Source organism: Mercenaria mercenaria, chromosome 16 (genome assembly GCF_021730395.1).
Source record: "Mercenaria mercenaria strain notata chromosome 16, MADL_Memer_1, whole genome shotgun sequence".
Taxonomy (NCBI): Eukaryota; Metazoa; Mollusca; class Bivalvia; order Venerida; family Veneridae; genus Mercenaria; species Mercenaria mercenaria.
This window is the reverse complement of record NC_069376.1, coordinates 25227751-25233862: the sequence shown is the minus strand read 5'-3', so window position 1 is coordinate 25233862 and position 6112 is coordinate 25227751. Positions and strand designations below refer to the sequence as shown.

The 6112-nt window shown below is 35.7% G+C and overlaps 1 long non-coding RNA gene across 1 annotated transcript; it reads left to right on the top strand.

The window, feature by feature from the left end:
- The first annotated feature begins 820 nt into the window (after positions 1-820).
- On the top strand, positions 821-5503 carry LOC123540789 (uncharacterized). Its single transcript, XR_008367970.1, has 4 exons — positions 821-1004; positions 2399-2514; positions 4439-4693; positions 5302-5503. It is a non-coding gene; the product is annotated as an uncharacterized LOC123540789 (long non-coding RNA).
- The last annotated feature ends 609 nt before the right edge of the window (positions 5504-6112 follow it).

The window sequence follows — 6112 nt, the reverse complement described above, 5'->3', positions numbered from 1 at the left end:
AGCGCTATTTGTTACGAAGACGGGAAAATGTCTTTATTGCCGCGGCGGTTCGAGGTTCGGTGCCCAACGCGGTCATTTTTTTTCTTGATTTGGATTTTTAAAAATATTTTAGAAACAAACATTCTTGTTCTTATGTTCATAATATGACCAAACTTCAATTTCTACAATGTAGAATTTGATAAAACCATGATTTTATAAAAGTTCAAAGTATACTTAGAAAATTCAGCAATAAAAAAGATAGGGTCATGTGCTTGATTTTTTACTAGATCGATTTGAACCTCACGCAGTTCTTTATGATGGGAGTCTATTGGAAAATCACAACTTTCATAACGTTTTCGCATATAAAATTTTTTCTACAATGTAGATTATTCGAAACGTGTCACAGTTAAAAATAAACATATGGCCTATAACATGGTGAAATAAAATGTATAGGGTCCGTGTGCTAATTTTTGAGATATTTGAACATGATTAAAGTGAACCGCACTTTTCAAGCTAATTCATTAAATGATTTTCATTTCCGTACGCCGAATCCAGGCTTTATTCTACCTTTCCGGATAAATGACGTTAGGCCATCACTCCGGTTTATCAAACGTGCAGAACTACCTTAATATGATTAATGAGTACCAGGTCAATGCATATGGACAGCAGACGATATATAGCACGCACGTTCGAATGAAAATAGATCTACATGTTTTTTTTTTTGTTTTTTTTTTTTCACATATGTTATTAAAGAAAAAACGCAGTAGGTAGGCAGGCCTACCATGTCTATGGCACATTCCTTGAAATAAAATTACCGGACGAATTTCTTTTTATAGACTGCAGGAAAAACTGGTCGTAAAGCTGAAGTTGGACAAAGCGGTAAGTTTAAACAAAGACGCGGAGAACGCCGGCTTGAGGTATGCTGACGTGATTGACGTATGCTGACGTGATTGAGGTATGCTGATGTGATTGAGGTATGCTGACGTCATTGAGGATGCATATTCAAGTTCGATAGAACGTATCAGGTAAAGTATAAATAACAGCATAACTATATTTTTGGATTTGGAACAATGGAAATGTATAATCTGGAAACAAAACCCTTTTAGCGTCAAAGTCCGTGAATGTTTTTATCAAAACATTTTCTTTTGCTATGCAGCAAATTGAAATCGGACAAGAAAGGAGAAATGGTCACACAGCTGTACAGAAACCACACACTAAGTGTTTTTATACGCCATTTTTGAAATAGTCTCGCTTTTCTGTATGCTTAAAGTGTCATTCCATGCGGGTATACCTAATTACAAATGCTAATGCTTCTTCTTCAACTGTCCAAACTTTTGGCCATTTTCATTTAACACGTTACTTTAAGTCCCGCTTTTAACATATTCAGCATGTTCAGTTTGTAGAACTGTTTCTCAGTGCGGCTTGGTTTTATGGATATTTGTGTCATTTCCAACGAAAAGTTGATTTATACGTATTTACCGTGGCATTTAATAGCTAAATTTTCTCTGGAGCAAATCGTAGATCTGTCAGTCTGTTTGTCCGTTCCTTCATATTATCTTTAAAACGACAGTTCCTACGTCACATTAGAGAAGTTAATAGAACGTTGCACGTATTTTTCTCCAACCAATGTCTCTATTCAACATTGGATTACCAGGGCGAAAAAGACTTCTTTTCAGTCGATGTGACCCTAAATAGATCTAGTTAGAGTCACACAGTGATAGATCTACTTATAAAACATGTTAAACAAACATTTTTTATTTCACGTTTTATCAATTTTATCGCAGTTTCACCCATTTGATAGTTTCTGCTTAGCGTAAAAAAAAATTTGGTTGTTTCCGGTATCCCGACCTACCCTAAATTTTGGCCCGATCCTAAATGTTTTTATGGCCTTGGAGAATATTTTTTTCAACTTTTCAACAAAAAGATGCAAAACTGCACTTTTTATGCTTTAAACATAGCCAGTGATGTTAGAAATCAACTTACTGATGCTCTAAAGGCATAACCCCCTTATTTGTAATCATATTTTGACAAAAAAATAATTTTCGAAAAGTCCCCCTTAATAAAAAAAATTTCCAAAAAAAAAAAATTCCGACCTACCTACCCTAATTTTTTTCAGCATGTTACCGGAAACAAAGAATTTTTTTAAGGCCTTAGTGGGATATATAACTCATTCAGAAGGTATATAGATCTAATAAATATCACTGAATTAATAACACCTATTTTCACTAATGGTAATTGGCAGACGATTATATATGTAAAATATTCGCTCTACTTTTCCCTGAAAATTCATTTTATTTTCTCGTACTGTTATCAACGAAATTATTGCCGCCATAATCATTTCTTCCATGTAGAAATACGTGTAATTAATGATTTCTTCAGACATCAAATTTACGCGCATTATATCATTATTAAATTGCAGATCTCTTCCGCTCCCAAAATGTGACCTATCTTATGACGTCACGAACCTGAGATTATTTGTCACAGCCAGAAAGTTCCCGGGCACCCAAGAATATTTGAAGGAAAGATTTAGTAGAGGTAACAATAAACTGAACACTAAGCTATATACTGATTTAATTGTGTGAAACAAAATGTAATCTTTACATTGTAAACACAGTAAATCTAGAAGTAGTTTCGCGCTATCCCAGTCGGCGACTTTCTAGTTTACAAATAGACATGTTGGGGTAAATAGTTGTAAAGGTTCATAATATTGTATCACCTATATTTCATTCTACCAATCAAAAAAGATATGGGCAGCAGATTAATAAATAACCAGACTGGCTGTCTTTTAAATAAGAAAAAAAACTTTGCCTCTTTGGGCGATAGAGGTTTGGAGGATCGAACTGGTGACCTCTAGTCTTTAGCCTAAGCATCCAGACAAGTTCTTCCTTCGTAGAATGTTTTGTTGAAATATAGTTCTTCCGCGCTTATCTTGTAGGCATTACTATACAGTCATTTATATTCGTGTGTGAAGACATTTCGTGCATTTTGTGATAGAGAAACCAACAGTATTAAATCCTAACAAACAAGCAATGTTCCTATTTATTTTATGTCCAAAATTTGGGATTCATCAATGAATAAGTAAGAAAATGCCGTTTGGGCCATAAACAAGTAGAGTTAAACTTTCCAACTCCACGGAATTAAATGATTTCACTGTAAAGGTAAATAAAAAACTAGAATCATGCGGAGAAGACTACTAATGACCGTTGGTTGCGAGCATGTAGATTGTTGTTTGTATACATGTATATGTACCAACTTTCCAACATGCATTAAAAGTGATGAGCTATTATTTGATATATACATATTGTCGTCTGCTAAATTGTCTAGGATATTTTTCGTTTAAACATAATTGTACCCCCCGACAACAAAGTTGTAAGGGGGGGTATACTGGTTTCAGGTTGTCTGTCTGTCTGTCTGTCTGTCCGTCTGTCCGTAGACGCAATCTTGTGCGCACCATCTCTCCTTATCCCCTTGACAGAATTTAATGAAACTTCGCACAAGTGATCAGTACCAACAGTAGTTGTGCATGGGGCATGTTAGGTTCTTTCAGAAAAAACATTTGCAGAGTTATGGGACTTTGTTTTTTTGTTACTTTACTATAAACATAGACACAATCTTGTGCGTACCATCTCTCCTCATCCCCTTGACACAATTGAATGAAACTTCACACAAGTGATCAGTAACAACAGTAGTTGTGCATGGGGCATGTTAGGTTCTTTCAGCGACAAAAATTGCAGAGTTATGGGACTTTGTTTCTTGTTAACATACTATGTACATACAGTCTGCATATGCAATCTTGTGCGTGCCTAATCTACCAAAGCCTTACACACAATTTAATGAAACTTCACACAAGTGATCAGTACCAACCCTAGTTGTGCATGGTGCATGTTACATTCTTTTAGATAAATATTCTGCATAGTTATGGGACTTTGTTTTTTGTTACTATACTGTATACATACAGTCTATATACATACAGTCCACATAATTATGCAATCTTGTGTGCGTCAAATTGCAATGTACTGTGTCAGTGCATGCGGGGGGTACATTCATCACCTTTAGTGATAGCTCTAGTTTATTTTAGGTCGATTGTGAAGCAAGTTCTACAGCTTATATTAATCACTTTTGACATGTCATTCCTAATGAAATCCATCGCCACGAGGGTATGAGAGTGGAGACCAGTTTCCCTTTTAATGCTGAGCGCCAAGCAAGGAGGCCACTTGTACCATTTTTCACGTTTTTGGAATTACGTGGCCAGAGATCGAACCCACGACCTCCCTCTCTCGATGCGGACGCTCTACCAGGCGGCTATCGAGGCAGTTTGAGGACATTTTTCTACCAGTCCGCAGATTGAGCTTGCAGACATTACCAATATTTTGTTTGCGTGCTATTATAAATAGAAAGAATACTCTCTAGGAATACAGTACGTTTTATTTTAAGGATTTATTTCTGTCATCTTTTACAGATGAACAAACGTATTTTCTTCTCGCAAGAAAAGTTTACGGTCAATACAACAGCTCGTCTAACTGAAAAGCGAACACTTGAACAGGACAAGGAAACAGAGCGAAAAGTGCTTGTGTTCTAGAAATAGAAATATTCAAAAGCATCAGAAGTCACAGAAGGCTGGTCTTACCTAACGGAAGTTGGAGAATCATTGTATTCGGGCTCCGAAATCTGAGACGCCCAGAAAGTTGTTTTGATATTGGAATTACTGACTTCGGTATGTTTTTGTTTGATTTATGATAAATGTGATGAAATGGAATACATCTATATTTATTATATAGATACTGGAACAAAAGACTAACACTTGAACCAATACACACTTCATTACTTCGAAGATCATGTTTAGGAGATGTCTCATGGCGTTTGATTTGTATGTACCACAGCTACAATTTAAGAAATGTGACAAGGATAGATGATATGTTCCACTGCGAGATTATAAGATATATTCCACTGCGAGATTATAAGATATATTCCACTGCGAGATTATAAGATGTATTCCACTGCGAGATTATCATATGTATTCCACTGTGAGATTATCAGGTGTATTCCACTGTGAGATTATCAGATGTATTCCACTCTTCTGTGGCAAGAATTGCGTGAAAAAAAAAGGAATGTGATTTTGGTCATGCTTCTGGAAAATCTCGAAACCACATGCAAATTACTGGTTGCGCATGCGCCATTCGTTGCTATAAGTACTTTTCCAGTATCATCGTTATACTGAGCAAAAGTGTTTGAAAAAAAAACGCTATATGGTTAGATGGATCACTTACCAGTGAAAAAGGAGAAACATATTAAACTATTTATTATTTGCTACTTTTCTTTCAGACAATGACAAAAGCAGATATTTTAAAGACAGCAAGATTACTACATTAACTCTATGTGATAAGGCGCATTGTACAATTTACAGAGTATGGTTGCCGTACTACTTTTGTTAATGATTACGCTATCCCTAGTACTCAGTACTAGTAGGACAGTGGTTAGCTTACAAGTTCATTGCATACTGGGAGCAACCGCACTTGGATAAAAGCCAAGGTAAGTAATTATCATGTATTATTAAACCATTCGCCGGTCGTGATAAAATATGATAATACATGGTTCAGCTATATATTGTTTCTAAAGTATTATCTGATTTTATTCAAATATTCCTCTAAAGCAGGCGCGTCGCGAGGTGTATGACATTGGGGCGACGGGAGACATTAATGGGGTGGGTATGTGAGGGGTATCCTCTCCTAGGCAGTGAGAAAAATTTGAAATTTGCATCAGAAATAATGCGATTTCCTTGTTTTTAGAGACCATGTTAACATTTTTATCATGGAGGTGTTTACTTCGAAATAAAGTGTTTACTGAAATTAATTCTAAAATTAGTTCAATGGAATTTTGAGTGTCTGCCGAAACCAGGTGTTCTAATCCTGTTATTTTGAGCTGAACTGTTCTTGTGTCAGTACCGTTTAGGAGACTTTTGAACGCTTTGAAACTTATTCCCTGATTAGAATTAACTATTTCTGATTCACGACAGATGATCTGTTGATATATTAAATTCATTTTTAAAACTTATAGTAATTACTTATTAGCATCTGATTTGGAAACAGCTTTTACAGTTTTTGTCGGCGCTTAACTTGTATTGAGCAAAACTTCA